This window comes from Anomaloglossus baeobatrachus, chromosome 3, assembly GCF_048569485.1.
Source record: "Anomaloglossus baeobatrachus isolate aAnoBae1 chromosome 3, aAnoBae1.hap1, whole genome shotgun sequence".
Classification (NCBI taxonomy): Eukaryota; Metazoa; Chordata; class Amphibia; order Anura; family Aromobatidae; genus Anomaloglossus; species Anomaloglossus baeobatrachus.
In genome coordinates, this window is record NC_134355.1 from 273,880,741 (window position 1) to 273,900,457 (window position 19,717).

The 19,717-nt window shown below is 47.8% G+C and overlaps 1 protein-coding gene across 2 annotated transcripts in view; it reads left to right on the plus strand.

Annotated features, from left to right (window-relative positions):
* The first annotated feature begins 5,428 nt into the window (after nt 1-5,428).
* The window catches only part of AHI1 (Abelson helper integration site 1), a 351,645-nt gene continuing 337,356 nt past the window's right edge, over nt 5,429-19,717 (plus strand). The window contains exon 1 of one of the 2 annotated variants that reach the window (XM_075339856.1): nt 5,429-5,592. The gene's annotated coding sequence lies outside the window, so the exon portion shown is untranslated. The remainder of the gene's footprint in view (nt 5,593-19,717) is intronic. The other variant, XM_075339857.1, reaches the window with a different exon arrangement.

Sequence of the window (19,717 nt, forward strand, 5' to 3'; positions counted from 1 at the left end):
ACTTTTTGTTTATGAGTTTACTAGAGAAAAATAACAATCATGCCATCTTTTTTCACCATTTACCGATCCCCATAAATAATCTGATTGCTGTGTTGTGCGGGTTGTTACGAATATAGGGACATCAAATATGTCCATGTTATTTGCTGATTTGTGATGTTTATTTATTTATTTTTTTATTTACTTTTAAAAGCGCATTATAAATTACATTATTCTATTTTTTTTTATTTTTAGTAATTTTATTAGAAAAAGAAAATCTGTTATTCTCCCTGTAGAATACAGGACATAAAGAGCCATTCATTGTACAGAGGACTGCATCTCTATATTCAGTGTATTCTGCTGTGCAGACAGAGGCTGCAATGCTGTTTCATGTATAGAAAATTCTTCCTCATCACATCAGCTGAGCTTGTGGCTCAACAGTTAAGGCTACTGGTAAAATTCTTGGAAGGTCTTGGTTTGAGCCCTGGGGGGATAAAACTGAAGTACAAAAATATAATATTCTTTGTTTCTCAATACTTTATAGTAGTTTTATATGAACAAAAAAGCTGTCTTTTTCTTAACCATTATTATTATTATTATTATTGTGCCATTTATTCCATAGCGCTTTACAAGTGAAAAGGTTATACATAAAAACAAGTACAATAATCATTAACATTACAAACACAGACTGGTACAAGAGAAGCGAGGACCCTGCCCATGAGGACAGAGCTGGTTGTGCAGTGGTGTACACTGGTCTGAGGGTTATTGTAAGTTGTAGGCTTTTCAGAAATGGGGGGTCTTCAGGTTTCTTTTGAATCTTTGCACAGTAGGCGAGAGTCTGATATGCTGGGGTAGAGCGTTCCAGAGTATGGGGTAGGCGCAGAGAAATCTCGTATGCGATACAAGAAATGAAACACATAAATTATATAGAGTCATTACAAACAGAGTGATCTATTTCAAGTGTTTATTTCTGTCAATGTTGATGATTATAGCTTACAGTCAATGAAAACCCAAAAGTCATTATCTCAGAAAATTAGAATAATTATCATAAAACACCTGCAAAGGCTTCCAAAGCGTTTAAAATGGTCCCCTAGTCTGGCTCGGTAGGCTACACGATCATGGAGAAGACGGCTGACTTGACAGATGTCCGTAAGGCAGTCATTGACACACTCCACAAGGCGGGTAAGCCACAAATGGTCATTGCTAAAGAAGCTGTCTGTTCACAGAGAGCTGTATCCAAGCATATTAATGGAAAGTTGAGTGGAAGGAAAAAGTGTGGAAGAAAAAAGTGCAAAGCATCCAGGATAACTGCAGTCTTGATAGGATTGTTAAGAAAAGGCCATTCAAAAATTTAGGGGAGATTCACAAGGAGTGGACTGCTGCTGGAGTCAGTGCTTCAAGAGCCACCACACACAGACGTATCCAGGACATGGGCTACAACTGTTGCATTCCTTGTGTCAAGCCACTCATGACCATAGACAATGCCAGAAGCGTCTTACCTGGGAGAAAAAGAACTGGACTGTTGCTTAGTTGTCCAATGTGTTGTTTTCAGATCAAAGTAAATTTTGCATTTCATTTGGAAATCAAGGTCCCAGAGTCTGGAGGAAGAGTGGAGAGGCCACAATCCAAGCTGCTTGAGGTCTAGTGTGAAGTTTCCACAATCAGTGATGGTTTGGGGAGCCATGTCATCTGCTGGTGTAGGTCCACTGTGTTTTATCAAGATTAAAGTCAGCGCAGCCGTCTACCAGGAAATTTTAGAGCACTTCATGCTTCCCTCAGCCATTAAGTTTTTTGGAGATGGAGATGGCAATGTCATTTTCCAGCAGGACTTAGCACCTGTCCACAATGCCAAAAGTACCAATACCTGGTTTAATAACCCCAGTATCACTGTGCTTGATTGGCCAGAAAACTTGCCTGACGTAAACTCTAAAAAGTATTTATGGGGTATTTTCAAGAGGAAGATGAGAGACCCCAGACCCAACAATGCAGACGAGCTGAAAGCTTCTTTCAAAGCAACCTGGGCTTCCATAACACCTCAGCAGGGCCACAGGCTGATCACCTCCATGCCACGCCACATTGATGAAGTAAGTCATGTAAAAGGAGCCCCGGCCAAGTATTGAGTGCATTTACTGTACAGACTTTTCAGCAGAGCATTTCATGCAAGCGTACGGCAGAGCATTGCGGGCGGGCGTTCGTGAGGCAGAGCATTGTGGGTGAGCGTGCATGCAGCAGAGCATTGCGGGTGAATAACCTGTGTGTATGATGTCATGCACGCTGGCTTCAGAAGAAGGAGGAGCAAGATGGCCGAAAGAGGTGGCGCTGGCACTATACAACGGAGACACCCATCTGACCACTCTGCACCGGAGCGACCTTCTAGGTGAGTATTATAAAGTGTTTTTATTGTTCTACCCAGCGGCCTGCGCTCTTATATACAGCATGCTAGAATGCTGTATATAAGAGCCCACTGGTGGTGGCCGCAGCTTATAGGCCCCATATCTGGTGACAGGTTCCCTTTAGGCCCCCTTCACACGTCCGTGAAAAACACGCACGTGTGTTACGGGCCGTTTTTCGGGTCCGTGTCCCGTTTTTGTGTCCGTTTTTATGGTCCGTGTGGCACCTGTATGAATTGCGTATGCTAGCCGTGTTTGTGTGCAGAACGTCCGTGTGTGCGTGTGGAATTAACGTGTATGTGTACGTGTAATGTCCGTGTGTAATGTCCGTGTGTGTGATGCACAATGTCGTTTATAAATGTCGGCTGACAGCAGACAGAGTTGCGCGATGAGAATGAACTCGGGTGAACTTCACCCGACTTCATCCTCATACCGCGGCTCTGTCTGTGTCGAGTACTGATTAGCGGTCACCTGTGAAGGATTCACCGGTGACCGCTAATCCCCCGATTGACTGAAGTGTCCCCCCCTCTCTCATACTCACCGATCCCCGATCACCGGCGCTGCACGGCATTCACACGGCTGCGGCGGCTTTTACTATTTTGAAAAAGCCGGCCGCTCATTAAACAATCTCCTATTCCCTGCTTTCCCCGCCCACCGGCGCCTATGATTGGTTACAGTGAGACACGCCCCCACGCTGAGTGACAGGTGTCACACTGCACCCAATCACAGCAGCCGGTGGGCGTGTCTATACTGTGCAGTAAAATAAATAAATAAATAATTAAAAAAAAACGGCGTGCGGTTCCCCCCAATTTAAAAGCCAGCCAGATAAAGCCATACGGCTGAAGGCTGGTATTCTCAGGATGGGGAGCTCCACGTTATGGGGAGCCCCCCACCCTAACAATATCAGTCAGCAGCCGCCCAGAATTGCCGCATACATTATATGCGACAGTTCTGGGGCTGTACCCGGCTCTTCCCGATTTGCCCTGGTGCCGTTGGCAAATCGGGGTAATAAGGAGTTATTGGCAGCCCATAGCTGCCAATAAGTCCTAGATTAATCATGTCAGGCGTCTATGAGACACCTTCCATGATTAATCTGTAAGTTACAGTAAAAAAACACACACACCCGAAAAAATCCTTTATTTGAAATAAAAAACACACACAAATTCCCTCATTACCAATTTATTAACCCCGACAAACCCTCCATGTCCGGCGTACTCCACGGTCCTCCAGCGTCGCGTCCAGCTCTGCTGCATGCAGGTGACAGGAGCAGCAGAAGACACCGCCGCTCCGGTCACCTCCACACAGCAAATGAGGTGAGTAGCGCGATCAGCTGCTGTCAGTCAGGTAACTCGCGGCCACCGCTGGATCCAGCGGTGGCCGCGGGTAACCTCAGTGACAGCAGCTGATCGCGCTACTCATCTCATTTGCTGTGTGGAGGTGACCGGAGCGGCGGTGTCTTCTGCTGCTCCTGTCACCTCCATGCAGCAGAGCTGGACGCGACGCTGGAGGACTGTGGAGTACGCCGGACATGGAGGGTTTGTCGGGGTTAATAAATTGGTAATGAGGGAATTTGTGTGTGTTTTTTATTTCAAATAAAGGATTTTTTCGGGTGTGTGTGTTTTTTTACTGTAACTTACAGATTAATCATGGAAGGTATCTCGGGGAGACGCCTGACCTGATTAATCTAGGACTTATTGGCAGCTATGGGCTGCCAATAACTCCTTATTACCCCGATTTGCCAACGGCACCAGAGCAAATCGGGAAGAGCCGGGTACAGCCCCAGAACTGTCGCATATAATGTATGCGGCAATTCTGGGCGGCTGCTGACTGATATTGTTAGGGTGGGGGGCTCCCCATAACGTGGAGCTCCCCATCCTGAGAATACCAGCCTTCAGCCGTATGGCTTTATCTGGCTGGCTTTTAAATTGGGGGGAACCGCACGCCGTTTTTTTTTAATTATTTATTTATTTATTTTACTGCACAGTATAGACACGCCCACCGGCTGCTGTGATTGGGTGCAGTGTGACACCTGTCACTCAGCGTGGGGGCGTGTCTCACTGTAACCAATCATAGGCGCCGGTGGGCGGGGAAAGCAGGGAATAGGAGATTGTTTAATGAGCGGCCGGCTTTTTCAAAATAGTAAAAGCCGCCGCAGCAGTGTGAATGCCGTGCAGCGCTGCGCCGGAGATCGGGGAACGGTAAGTATGAGAGAGGGGGGGAAACTGACCGACAGACTGTGAGAGAGGGACAGAGAGAGAGAGAGACCGACAGAGAGACTGACCGACGGACTCAGGGAGATTGACCGACATACACAGAAATAGAAAGAATAGCCGACATCACTAGAAATAAAAACACCAAATGGACACGGACTATAGGTAGATGCATACGTGTTTACTAACGTGTGTGCACATACCCATAGACTTTCATTGTGTCCACGTGTGCGTGCTCCGTGCAGATAACGGACATGCATCCGTGCCAAACGCAAACATATACGGATCACGGACACGCACACACGGACATAATGAAATAACGGACGTGTGACCACAATCATAGATTAACATTGGTGCACGTTTGGCCGTGTCTCCGGTATATACGGAAACGGACCAAACACGCACGTGTATCACGGACGTGTGAAGGGGGCCTTAAAGAAATAATACTGCAGGATAGGGATACAGGCTGCTGCTGGATAATTACTGCTCGGCCATTGCACTCCTCTCCTCACTTGCTGTGGGTTTTTACCTCCTTCCCCCTTGCTCTATATATACTATCAGCACACATGTTTGCACTATTTCTTGTACTTGTGTGTATATTTCTTTTCTATAAGTTTTTTTAATCTTTGGTCTAATAAAAATATTTTTTTAGCCATTAAAGCTCTTGTTTCCCTCCTCTGTATAAATTCAATATGGACTGGCTTTCCGTTATGGATAAGTCATTAGAGGACAATGTGCAATATGAAAATACTGTATTTACGTATCCAAGTCCCCTCCATAGAGCTGCATTAGCTGTAAGCGCCTCCCAGTTCCTTCCTGTTTGGTCATGTGACCGCTGAGGAGCCCATACGTTCTAGCCTCCACACCTCTCCACTCTGACTGGCTTCTCGGTCACCCGGGTGACGGGAGTAGGCGGGGCCAGTTACCGGGGAGCTGTTGTGGGCGGCCGAAGTAGGGAAAGTAACGGAAGAGTGGGCAGGGTCCTGTGAGCTCCGGTAACGGCCGCAGTCGCTCAGGTGAGTGGACGCGGCACCTTGCTGATGCTTGTCTGTAATGGAGGCGCCTGTGCCCAGTGCTGCAGCCCCACAGCCTCCTTGTGTACAGCACCGAGCTCAGCTGTCATGTCTGCCTGTAAGCAGCGCCGGGAGTGAGGACCAGGGGTAGTGTCCTCTTAAAGGAGCAGTGCAGCTCCAGTGTATACAATGCCTTCATATCACTGCATGTCTCCTATCTACAGGTGATCAGACGTTTCCCCCCAGAATATGCTCGTCTGGACTGAGAGCTTGTCCAGGACTAGTTTATCCTCCTGGATCCTGCAGGATGGGGATGCTCCTCTGCAGGGGCGTAACTAGAGTTTGATGGGCCCCGGTGCAAAGTTCAGACCTGGCCCCCCCTCCACATACATTGACACTTGGGATACGGGATAATGACTGGGTACGGGATAATAAGCACCCAGATTTCCCATGATCTGAAATCCCTCTATCAGCACCCAGCGTTTCTATGTTCTGATATACATCTTCTCTCAGCACCCAGCTTCCCCATGCTCTGCTATACATCTTTCCCTCAGCACCCAGCTTTCCCATATCAGAGCATGGGGAAAGCTGGGTGCTGAGAGAAGATGTATAGCAGAGCATGGGAAAGCTGGGTGCTGAGAGAAGATGTATAGCAGAGCATGGGAAAGCTGAGTGCTGAGAGAAGATGTATAGCAGAGCATGGGAAAGCTGGGTGCTGAGAGAAGATGTATAGCAGAGCATGGGAAAGCTGGGTGCTGAGAGAAGATGTATAGCAGAGCATGGGAAAGCTGGGTGCTGAGAGAAGATGTATAGCAGAGCATGGGAAAGCTGGGTGCTGAGAGAAGATGTATAGCAGAGCATGGGTAAGCTGGGTGCTGAGAGAAGATGTATAGCAGAGCATGGGTAAGCTGGGTGCTGAGAGAAGATGTATAGCAGAGCATGGGAAAGCTGGGTGCTGAGAGAAGATGTATAGCAGAGCATGGGAAAGCTGGGTGCTGAGAGAAGATGTATAGCAGAGCATGGGAAAGCTGGGTGCTGAGAGAAGATGTATAGCAGAGCATGGGAAAGCTGAGTGCTGAGAGAAGATGTATAGCAGAGCATGAGAAAGCTGGGTGCTGAGAGAAGATGTATAGCAGAGCATGAGAAAGCTGGGTGCTGAGAGAAGATGTATAGCACAGCATGGGTAAGCTGGGTGCTGAGAGAAGATGTATAGCAGAGCATGGGGAAGCTGGGTGCTGAGAGAAGATGTATAGCAGAGCATGGGGAAGCTGGGTGCTGAGAGAAGATGTATAGCAGAGCATGGGAAAGCTGGGTGCTGAGAGAAGATGTATAGCAGAGCATGGGAAAGCTGGGTGCTGAGAGAAGATGTATAGCAGAGCATGAGAAAGCTGGGTGCTGAGAGAAGATGTATAGCAGAGCATGGGTAAGCTGGGTGCTGAGAGAAGATGTATAGCAGAGCATGGGAAAGCTGGGTGCTGAGAGAAGATGTATAGCAGAGCATGGGAAAGCTGGGGGCTGAGAGAAGATGTATAGCAGAGCATGGGAAAGCTGGGGGCTGAGAGAAGATGTATAGCAGAGCATGGGAAAGCTGGGGGCTGAGAGAAGATGTATAGCAGAGCATGGGAAAGCTGGGTGCTGAGAGAAGATGTATAGCAGAGCATGAGAAAGCTGGGTGCTGAGAGAAGATGTATAGCAGAGCATGGGTAAGCTGGGTGCTGAGAGAAGATGTATAGCACAGCATGGGTAAGCTGGGTGCTGAGAGAAGATGTATAGCAGAGCATGGGGAAGCTGGGTGCTGAGAGAAGATGTATAGCAGAGCATGGGGAAGCTGGGTGCTGAGAGAAGATGTATAGCAGAGCATGGGAAAGCTGGGTGCTGAGAGAAGATGTATAGCAGAGCATGGGAAAGCTGGGTGCTGAGAGAAGATGTATAGCAGAGCATGAGAAAGCTGGGTGCTGAGAGAAGATGTATAGCAGAGCATGGGTAAGCTGGGTGCTGAGAGAAGATGTATAGCAGAGCATGGGAAAGCTGGGTGCTGAGAGAAGATGTATAGCAGAGCATGGGAAAGCTGGGGGCTGAGAGAAGATGTATAGCAGAGCATGGGAAAGCTGGGGGCTGAGAGAAGATGTATAGCAGAGCATGGGAAAGCTGGGGGCTGAGGGAAAAGAGCCTTTTTCCCTCAGCACAAAATGTTCCCATCCCATGCTTGTTTCTTTGTCCCCCCTTGTATATAGTTCTCCAATACAATAATGGCACCCACATAGCCTTCCATATAATATAAAGGGTCCCACATAACCCTTCATATTTAGAATACACTTCCATAGTCCTCCATGTATTATATTGCATTTCCCATAGTTCTCCATGCATTATAATTCACCCCATAGTACTCCATATATTATACTGCACCACATAGTCCTCCATATATTATAATGCACCCCCATAATCCTCCATGTATAAAGTAGCCCTTCAATTATTATCATGAATTTCTCATAGTCCTCCATATATTATAATTCACCCCATAGTACTCCATATATTATACTGCACCCCATAGTCCTCCATATATTACACTGCACCACATAGGTCTCCATATATTATAATGCAGCCCCATAATCCTCTATGTATAAAGTAGCCCTCATAGCCCTCTAAATATTATAATACATTTCTCATAGTTCTCCATGTATTATAATTCAGTCCATAGTTCTCCATATATTATACTGCACCACATAGTCCCCAATGTTTTATAATGCACCCCCATAGTCCATGTATAAGGTAGGCTCCATAATCCTCCATATATTATAATGTAGCCCCCATAGTCCTATATGTATTATAACGCAACCCCATAAAACTTCAGATTGTATTATGCAGCCCCATACTCCTCCATGTATAATGCACCCCTATATTCCATGTATAAGGTGTACTTCCAGCCCCCTAGACCTCCATGTATAATGCAGCCCTTTTACATGTATAAGGTGTCCTTCATGTTTATTAAGCAGCCCCCCAGACCTCCATGTATAATAATGTAGCCAGCCTCCCCAGCCCTCCATGTATAATAATGCAGCCAGCCTCCCCAGGCCTCCATGTATAATATAGCAGCTAATCTTTCCAGGCCTCCATGTATAATGTACCCAGCATCTCCAGGCCTCCATCTATAATAATGCAGTCAGCCTCTCCAGGACTCCATCTATAATAATGCAGCCAGCCTCCCCAGTCCTCCATGTATAATAATGCAGCCAGCCTCTCCAGGCCTCCATGTATAATGCAGCCAGCCTCTCCAGGCTTCCATGTATAATAATGCAGCCTCCCCAGGCCTCCATGTATAATAATGCAGTCAGCCTCTCCAGGCCTCCATGTATAATAATGCAGTCAGCCTCTCCAGGCCTCCATCTATAATAATGCTGCCAGCCTCTCCAGGCTTCCATGTATAATAATGCAGCCTCCCCAGGCCTCCATGTATAATATAGCAGCCAGCTTCTCCAGGCCTCCATGTATAATAATGCAGTCAGCCTCTCCAGGCCTCCATGTATAATAATGCAGTCAGCCTCTCCAGGCCTCCATGTATAATAATGCAGTCAGCCTCTCCAGGCCTCCATGTATAATAATGCAGTCAGCCTCTCCAGGCCTCCATATATAATAATGTAGTCAGCCTCTCCAGGCCTCCATATATAATAATGCAGCCAGCCTCCCCAGCCCTCCATGTATAATAATGCAGCCAGCCTCCCCAGGCCTCCATGAATAATATAGCAGCTAATCTCTCCAGGCCTCAATGTATAATAATGCAGCCAGCCTCTCCAGGCCTCCATCTATTATTTAGCCTCCCCAGGCCACCATGTATAATATAGCAGCCAGCCTCCCCAGGCCTCCATGTATAATGCAGCCAGCCTCTCTAGGCCTCCATCTATAATAATGCAGCTAGCCTCCCCAGTCCTCCATGTATAATAATGCTGCCAGCCTCCCCAGTCCTCCATGTATAATAATGCAGCCAGCCTCTCCAGGCCTCCATGTATAATAATGCAGCCAGCCTCTCCAGGCTTCCATGTATAATAATGCAGCCTCCCCAGGCCTCCATGTATAATAATGCAGTCAGCCTCTCCAGGCCTCAATGTATAATAATGCAGTCAGCCTCTCCAGGCCTCCATCTATAATAATGCTGCCAGCCTCTCCAGGCTTCCATGTATAATAATGCAGCCTCCCCAGGCCTCCATGTATAATATAGCAGCCAGCTTCTCCAGGCCTCCATGTATAATAATGCAGTCAGCCTCTCCAGGCCTCCATGTATAATAATGCAGTCAGCCTCTCCAGGCCTCCATGTATAATAATGCAGTCAGCCTCTCCAGGCGTCCATGTATAATAATGCAGTCAGCCTCTCCAGGCCTCCATGTATAATAATGCAGCCAGCCTCCCCAGGCCTCCATGTATAATATAGCAGCTAATCTCTCCAGGCCTCAATGTATAATAATGCAGCCAGCCTCTCCAGGCCTCCATCTATAATTAAGCCTCCCCAGGCCACCATGTATAATATAGCAGCCAGCCTCCCCAGGCCTCCATGTATAATGCAGCCAGCCTCTCTAGGCCTCCATCTATAATAATGCAGCTAGCCTCCCCAGTCCTCCATGTATAATAATGCTGCCAGCCTCCCCAGGCCTCCATGTATAATAACGTGAGCAAGGATGGTTGACCTTAGGGAGATCAACATCCACCACTGCGGAGACACCATCACGTGTTTCTCAACGCAGTGATTCTAGAGCAATGCCCCCTGGGTAATATTCAAAGCAAGAAGGCCTGCGGAGACACCATCACATGTCTCAACGCTGGCAGACTGATGAGGGGCAAATACCCCGAAACGGCTGTCTGTGGATGGATACCATGTTTGGCATAGGTGGTCTCCTTGACTGGAGACTGCTCTTCCCGTGGTTGTTCCTTCCCGGTGAAAGACCTGGCTAGTTTCCTGCCAGCGTTGAGACGTGATGGTGTCTCCGCAGGCCTTCTTGCTTTGAATATTACCCAGGGGGCATTGCTCTAGAATCACTGCGTTGAGAAACACGTGATGGTGTCTCCGCAGTGGTGGATGTTGATCTCCGTAAGGTCAACCATCCTTGCTCACATAGTCTTTACTAGGCAATGCTCCCACTAGCCAGATTCCTACTCCACACTGATGAGGGGCAAATACCCCGAAACGGCTGTCTGTGGATGGATACCATGTTTGGCATAGGTTGTCTCCTTGACTGGAGACTGCTCTTCCCGTGGTTGTTCCTTCCCGGTGAAAGACCTGGCTAGTTTCCTGCCAGCGTTGAGACATGTGATGGTGTCTCCGCAGGCCTTCTTGCTTTGAATATTACCCAGGGGGCACGTTTTACTCGGGTACCACCTTCCTCATTATGGGTGAGTGCAGCACAGGGACTTTGTGCATAGTAATGTGTTGCATCTTTTAATGCCTGTCTCTGTTATAATTGTGGTGTGGTTAATGGTCTGACTCTTCGGATATTGGACCCCTTATGTATGCTGATCCTCTTTGGTGCACACTTGTTAGGTGTGCACATTCCGGATCATTGATGTTTATTTGGGCCCAGTATCCGTTGTTGTTTCTTCTGGCCATGTCCCACCTATTATTTTGGTGATTCTGCTTCCCCAATGAAGGGTGGACTCCTGGTTCTATTGTGTCAGTGACACCTCCTTGCTGTAGCCTGATCACTGTGTAATGTTGTTTTTATCATGTTATGTCACTTTTTTGCTATTTATTATATGAATAAAACACTTGTTATATTTTTGCAAAAAAAGCAGTAATTGTGGTTATTTTGAATTGGTCAGTTTTTGACCCCGTGACTACCATTCCCATAGTCCTCCTGTCTCCATATCAAGTAATAGGGTGTAGTCTTTATTGGTACCTTAATTATTGGTCACATTTTGCCCTCATTCTTTTATATTCATGTTTGGCATAGGTGGTCTCCTTGACTGGAGACTGCTCTTCCCGTGGTTGTTCCTTCCCGGTGAAAGACCTGGCTAGTTTCCTGCCAGCGTTGAGACATGTGATGGTGTCTCCGCAGGCCTTCTTGCTTTGAATATTACCCAGGGGGCATTGCTCTAGAATCACTGCGTTGAGAAACACGTGATGGTGTCTCCGCAGTGGTGGATGTTGATCTCCCTAAGGTCAACCATCCTTGCTCACATAGTCTTTACTAGGCAATGCTCCCACTAGCCAGATTCCTACTCCACACTGATGAGGGGCAAATACCCCGAAACAGCTGTCTGTGGATGGATACCATGTTTGGCATAGGTGGTCTCCTTGACTGGAGACTGCTCTTCCCGTGGTTGTTCCTTCCCGGTGAAAGACCTGGCTAGTTTCCTGCCAGCGTTGAGACGTGATGGTGTCTCCGCAGGCCTTCTTGCTTTGAATATTACCCAGGGGGCATTGCTCTAGAATCACTGCGTTGAGAAACACGTGATGGTGTCTCCGCAGTGGTGGATGTTGATCTCCGTAAGGTCAACCATCCTTGCTCACATAGTCTTTACTAGGCAATGCTCCCACTAGCCAGATTCCTACTCCACACTGATGAGGGGCAAATACCCCGAAACGGCTGTCTGTGGATGGATACCATGTTTGGCATAGGTGGTCTCCTTGTCTGGAGACTGCTCTTCCCGTGGTTGTTCCTTCCCGGTGAAAGACCTGGCTAGTTTCCTGCCAGCGTTGAGACATGTGATGGTGTCTCCGCAGGCCTTCTTGCTTTGAATATTACCCAGGGGGCATTGCTCTAGAATCACTGCGTTGAGAAACACGTGATGGTGTCTCCGCAGTGGTGGATGTTGATCTCCCTAAGGTCAACCATCCTTGCTCACATAGTCTTTACTAGGCAATGCTCCCACTAGCCAGATTCCTACTCCACACTGATGAGGGGCAAATACCCCGAAACGGCTGTCTGTGGATGGATACCATGTTTGGCATAGGTGGTCTCCTTGTCTGGAGACTGCTCTTCCCGTGGTTGTTCCTTCCCGGTGAAAGACCTGGCTAGTTTCCTGCCAGCGTTGAGACATGTGATGGTGTCTCCGCAGGCCTTCTTGCTTTGAATATTACCCAGGGGGCATTGCTCTAGAATCACTGCGTTGAGAAACACGTGATGGTGTCTCCGCAGTGGTGGATGTTGATCTCCCTAAGGTCAACCATCCTTGCTCACATAGTCTTTACTAGGCAATGCTCCCACTAGCCAGATTCCTACTCCACACTGATGAGGGGCAAATACCCCGAAACGGCTGTCTGTGGATGGATACCATGTTTGGCATAGGTGGTCTCCTTGACTGGAGACTGCTCTTCCCGTGGTTGTTCCTTCCCGGTGAAAGACCTGGCTAGTTTCCTGCCAGCGTTGAGACATGTGATGGTGTCTCCGCAGGCCTTCTTGCTTTGAATATTACCCAGGGGGCATTGCTCTAGAATCACTGCGTTGAGAAACACGTGATGGTGTCTCCGCAGTGGTGGATGTTGATCTCCCTAAGGTCAACCATCCTTGCTCACATAGTCTTTACTAGGCAATGCTCCCACTAGCCAGATTCCTACTCCACACTGATGAAGGGCAAATACCCCGAAACGGCTGTCTGTGGATGGATACCATGTTTGGCATAGGTGGTCTCCTTGACTGGAGACTGCTCTTCCCGTGGTTGTTCCTTCCCGGTGAAAGACCTGGCTAGTTTCCTGCCAGCGTTGAGACATGTGATGGTGTCTCCGCAGGCCTTCTTGCTTTTTCCATGTATAATAATGCAGCCAGCCTCCCCAGGCCTTCATGTATAATAATGCTGCCAGGTTCCCCAGGCCTCCATGTATAATAATGCAGCCAGCCTCCCCAGCCCTCCATGTATAATAATGCAGCCAGCCTCCCCAGCCCTCCATGTATAATAATGCAGCCAGCCTCCCCAGCCCTCCATGTATAATAATGCAGCCAGCCTCCCCAGCCCTCCATGTCTAATAATGCAGCCAGCCTCCCCAGTACTCCATGTATAATAATGCAGCCAGCCTCCCCAGGCCTCCATGTATAATAATGCAGCCAGCCTCTCCAGGCCTCCATCTATAATAATGCAGCTAGCCTCCCCAGTCCTCCATGTATAATAATGCAGCCAGCCTCCCCAGGCCTCCATGCATAATAATGCAGCCAGCCTCCCAAGGCCTCCATGTATAATAATGCTGCCAGCCTCCCCAGGCCTCCATGTATAATAATGCTGCCAGCCTCCCCAGGCCTCCATGTATAATATAGCAGCCAGCTTCCCCAGTCCTCCATTTATAATAATGCAGCCAGCCTCCCCAGGCCTCCATGTATAATATAGCAGCCAGCTTCCCCAGTCCTCCATTTATAATAATGCAGTCAGCCTCCCCAATCCTCCATGGAGAGGGAGAATGATGATGCAAAGCGGCGCCGGCCGCTCTATGCTTCATTATTACTGTGCGCGGTAACGGGGGAGGGGGGCCCCGATGCCACCGCTGACATCGGGCAGGGGGCCCGATGTCGGCAGCGGGTCAAATAGTGGCCGCGTCCACTGTGGCAGATCAGCGCAGCTTCTCTCTTGCTGACAGGAGCTGTCTGCTAATCTGCCGGGTGGCTGCGGGCCCCTAACCTCCCGGGCCCGGTCGCAGTGGTCGCCATTGCGACCGTGGTAGTTACGCCCCTGCTCCTCTGTTTATCCTCCTGGATCCTGCAGGATGGGAATGCTCCTCTGTTTATAGTTTATCCTCCTGGATCCTGCAGGATGGGAATGCTCCTCTGTTTATAGTTTATCCTCCTGGATCCTGCAGGGTGGGAATGCTCCTCTGTTTATAGTTTATCCTCCTGGATCCTGCAGGATGGGAATGCTCCTCTGTTTATAGTTTATCCTCCTGGATCCTGCAGGATGGGAATGCTCCTCTGTTTATAGTTTATCCTCCTGGATCCTGCAGGATGGGAATGCTCCTCTGTTTATAGTTTATCCTCCTGGATCCTGCAGGATGGGAATGCTCCTCTGTTTATAGTTTATCCTCCTGGATCCTGCAGGATGGGAATGCTCCTCTGTTTATAGTTTATCCTCCTGGATCCTGCAGGATGGGAATGCTCCTCTGTTTATAGTTTATCCTCCTGGATCCTGCAGGATGGGAATGCTCCTCTGTTTATAGTTTATCCTCCTGGATCCTGCAGGATGGGAATGCTCCTCTGTTTATAGTTTATCCTCCTGGATCCTGCAGGATGGGAATGCTCCTCTGTTTATAGTTTATCCTCCTGGATCCTGCAGGATGGGAATGCTCCTCTGTTTATAGTTTATCCTCCTGGATCCTGCAGGATGGGAATGCTCCTCTGTTTATAGTTTATCCTCCTGGATCCTGCAGGATGGGAATGCTCCTCTGTTTATAGTTTATCCTCCTGGATCCTGCAGGATGGGAATGCTCCTCTGTTTATAGTTTATCCTCCTGGATCCTGCAGGATGGGAATGCTCCTCTGTTTATAGTTTATCCTCCTGGATCCTGCAGGATTGGAATGCTCCTCTGCTTATAGTTTATCCTCCTGGATCCTGCAGGATGGGGATACTCCTCTGTTTATAGTTTATCCCCCTGAATCCTGCAGGATGGGAATGCTCCTCTGCTTATAGTTTATCCTCCTGGATCCTGCAGGATGGGAATGCTCCTCTGTTTATAGTTTATCCTCCTGGATCCTGCAGGATGGGAATGCTCCTCTGTTTATAGTTTATCCTCCTGGATCCTGCAGGATCGGAATGCTCCTCTGTTTATAGTTTATCCTCCTGGATCCTGCAGGATGGGAATGCTCCTCTGTTTATAGTTTATCCTCCTGGATCCTGCAGGATCGGAATGCTCCTCTGTTTATAGTTTATCCTCCTGGATCCTGCAGGATGGGGATACTCCTCTGTTTATAGTTTATCCCCCTGAATCCTGCAGGATGGGAATGCTCCTCTGTTTATAGTTTATCCTCCTGGATCCTGCAGGATGGGAATGCTCCTCTGTTTATAGTTTATCCTCTTAGATACTGCAGGATGGGAATACTCCTCTGTTTATAGTTTATCCCCCTGAATCCTGCAGGATCGGAATGCTCCTCTGCTTATAGTTTATCCTCCTGGATCCTGCAGGATGGGAATGCTCCTCTGTTTATAGTTTATCCTCCTGGATCCTGCAGGATGGGAATGCTCCTCTGTTTATAGTTTATCCTCTTAGATACTGCAGGATGGGAATACTCCTCTGTTTATAGTTTATCCCCCTGAATCCTGCAGGATGGGAATGCTCCTCTGTTTATAGTTTATCCTCCTGGATCCTGCAGGATGGGAATGCTCCTCTGTTTATAGTTTATCCTCCTGAATCCTGCAGGATGGGAATGCTCCTCTGCTTATAGTTTATCCTCCTGGATCCTGCAGGATGGGAATGCTCCTCTGTTTATAGTTTATCCTCCTGGATCCTGCAGGATGGGAATGCTCCTCTGTTTATAGTTTATCCTCCTGGATCCTGCAGGATGGGAATGCTCCTCTGTTTATAGTTTATCCTCTTAGATACTGCAGGATGGGAATACTCCTCTGTTTATAGTTTATCCCCCTGAATCCTGCAGGATGGGAATGCTCCTCTGTTTATAGTTTATCCTCCTGGATCCTGCAGGATGGGAATGCTCCTCTGTTTATAGTTTATCCTCCTGAATCCTGCAGGATCGGAATGCTCCTCTGTTTATAGTTTATCCTCCTGGATCCTGCAGGATTGGAATGCTCCTCTGCTTATAGTTTATCCTCCTGGATCCTGCAGGATGGGAATGCTCCTCTGTTTATAGTTTATCCTCCTGGATCCTGCAGGATGGGAATGCTCCTCTGCTTATAGTTTATCCTCCTGGATCCTGCAGGATGGGAATGCTCCTCTGTTTATAGTTTATCCTCTTAGATACTGCAGGATGGGAATACTCCTCTGTTTATAGTTTAGCCTCCTGGATCCTGCAGGATGGGAATGCTCCTCTGTTTATAGTTTATCCTCCTGGATCCTGCAGGATGGGAATGCTCCTCTGCTTATAGTTTATCCTCCTGGATCCTGCAGGATGGGAATGCTCCTCTGTTTATAGTTTATCCTCCTGGATCCTGCAGGATGGGAATGCTCCTCTGTTTATAGTTTATCCTCCTGGATCCTGCAGGATGGGAATGCTCCTCTGTTTATAGTTTATCCTCCTGGATCCTGCAGGATGGGAATGCTCCTCTGTTTATAGTTTATCCTCCTGGATCCTGCAGGATGGGAATGCTCCTCTGTTTATAGTTTATCCTCCTGGATCCTGCAGGGTGGGAATGCTCCTCTGTTTATAGTTTATCCTCCTGGATCCTGCAGGATGGGAATGCTCCTCTGTTTATAGTTTATCCTCCTGGATCCTGCAGGGTGGGAATGCTCCTCTGTTTATAGTTTATCCTCCTGGATCCTGCAGGGTGGGAATGCTCCTCTGTTTATAGTTTATCCTCCTGGATCCTGCAGGGTGGGAATGCTCCTCTGTTTATAGTTTATCCTCCTGGATCCTGCAGGGTGGGAATGCTCCTCTGTTTATAGTTTATCCTCCTGGATCCTGCAGGGTGGGAATGCTCCTCTGTTTATAGTTTATCCTCCTGGATCCTGCAGGGTGGGAATGCCCTCTGTTTATAGTTTATCCTCCTGGATCCTGCAGGATGGGAATGCTCCTCTGTTTATAGTTTATCCTCCTGGATCCTGCAGGATGGGAATGCTCCTCTGTTTATAGTTTATCCTCCTGGATCCTGCAGGATGGGAATGCTCCTCTGTTTATAGTTTATCCTCCTGGATCCTGCAGGATGGGAATGCTCCTCTGTTTATAGTTTATCCTCCTGGATCCTGCAGGATGGGAATGCTCCTCTGTTTATAGTTTATCCTCCTGGATCCTGCAGGATGGGAATGCTCCTCTGTTTATAGTTTATCCTCCTGGATCCTGCAGGATGGGAATGCTCCTCTGTTTATAGTTTATCCTCCTGGATCCTGCAGGATGGGAATGCTCCTCTGTTTATAGTTTATCCTCCTGGATCCTGCAGGATGGGAATGCTCCTCTGTTTATAGTTTATCCTCCTGTATCCTGCAGGATGGGAATGCTCCTCTGTTTATAGTTTATCCTCCTGGATCCTGCAGGATGGGAATGCTCCTCTGTTTATAGTTTATCCTCCTGGATCCTGCAGGATGGGAATGCTCCTCTGTTTATAGTTTATCCTCCTGGATCCTGCAGGATGGGAATGCTCCTCTGTTTATAGTTTATTTTCCTGGATCCTGCAGGATGGGGATACTCCTCTGTTTATAGTTTATCCCCCTGAATCCTGCAGGATGGGAATGCTCCTCTGCTTATAGTTTATCCTCCTGGATCCTGCAGGATGGGAATGCTCCTCTGTTTATAGTTTATCCTCCTGGATCCTGCAGGATCGGAATGCTCCTCTGTTTATAGTTTATCCTCCTGGATCCTGCAGGATGGGAATGCTCCTCTGCTTATAGTTTATCCTCCTGGATCCTGCAGGATGGGAATGCTCCTCTGTTTATAGTTTATCCTCCTGGATCCTGCAGGATGGGAATGCTCCTCTGTTTATAGTTTATCCTCCTGGATCCTGCAGGATGGGAAAGCTCCTCTGTTTATAGTTTATCCTCCTGGATCCTGCAGGATGGGAATGCTCCTCTGCTTATAGTTTATCCTCCTGGATCCTGCAGGATGGGAATGCTCCTCTGTTTATAGTTTATCCTCCTGGATCCTGCAGGATGGGAATGCTCCTCTGTTTATAGTTTATCCTCCTGGATCCTGCAGGATGGGAATGCTCCTCTGTTTATAGTTTATCCTCCTGGATCCTGCAGGATGGGGATACTCCTCTGTTTATAGTTTATCCCCCTGAATCCTGCAGGATCGGAATGCTCCTCTGCTTATAGTTTATCCTCCTGGATCCTGCAGGATGGGAATGCTCCTCTGTTTATAGTTTATCCTCTTAGATACTGCAGGATGGGAATACTCCTCTGTTTATAGTTTATCCCCCTGAATCCTGCAGGATCGGAATGCTCCTCTGCTTATAGTTTATCCTCCTGGATCCTGCAGGATGGGAATGCTCCTCTGTTTATAGTTTATCCTCCTGGATCCTGCAGGATGGGAATGCTCCTCTGTTTATAGTTTATCCTCTTAGATACTGCAGGATGGGAATACTCCTCTGTTTATAGTTTATCCTCCTGGATCCTGCAGGATGGGAATGCTCCTCTGCTTATAGTTTATCCTCCTGGATCCTGCAGGATGGGAATGCTCCTCTGTTTATAGTTTATCCTCCTGGATCCTGCAGGATGGGAATGCTCCTCTGTTTATAGTTTATCCTCCTGGATCCTGCAGGATGGGAATGCTCCTCTGTTTATAGTTTATCCTCCTGGATCCTGCAGGATGGGAATGCTCCTCTGTTTATAGTTTATCCTCCTGGATCCTGCAGGATGGGAATGCTCCTCTGTTTATAGTTTATCCTCCTGGATCCTGCAGGATGGGAATGCTCCTCTGTTTATAGTTTATCCTCCTGGATCCTGCAGGATGGGGATACTCCTCTGTTTATAGTTTATCCCCCTGAATCCTGCAGGATCGGAATGCTCCTCTGCTTATAGTTTATCCTCCTGGATCCTGCAGGATGGGAATGCTTCTCTGTTTATAGTTTATCCTCCTGGATCCTGCAGGATGGGAATGCTCCTCTGTTTATAGTTTATCCTCTTAGATACTGCAGGATGGGAATACTCCTCTGTTTATAGTTTATCCTCCTGGATCCTGCAGGATGGGAATGCTCCTCTGCTTATAGTTTATCCTCCTGGATCCTGCAGGATGGGAATGCTCCTCTGTTTATAGTTTATCCTCCTGGATCCTGCAGGATGGGAATGCTCCTCTGTTTATAGTTTATCCTCTTAGATACTGCAGGATGGGAATACTCCTCTGTTTATAGTTTAGCCTCCTGGATCCTGCAGGATGGGGATACTCCTCTGTTTATAGTTTATCCCCCTGAATCCTGCAGGATCGGAATGCTCCTCTGCTTATAGTTTATCCTCCTGGATCCTGCAGGATGGGAATGCTCCTCTGTTTATAGTTTATCCTCCTGGATCCTGCAGGATGGGAATGCTCCTCTGTTTATAGTTTATCCTCTTAGATACTGCAGG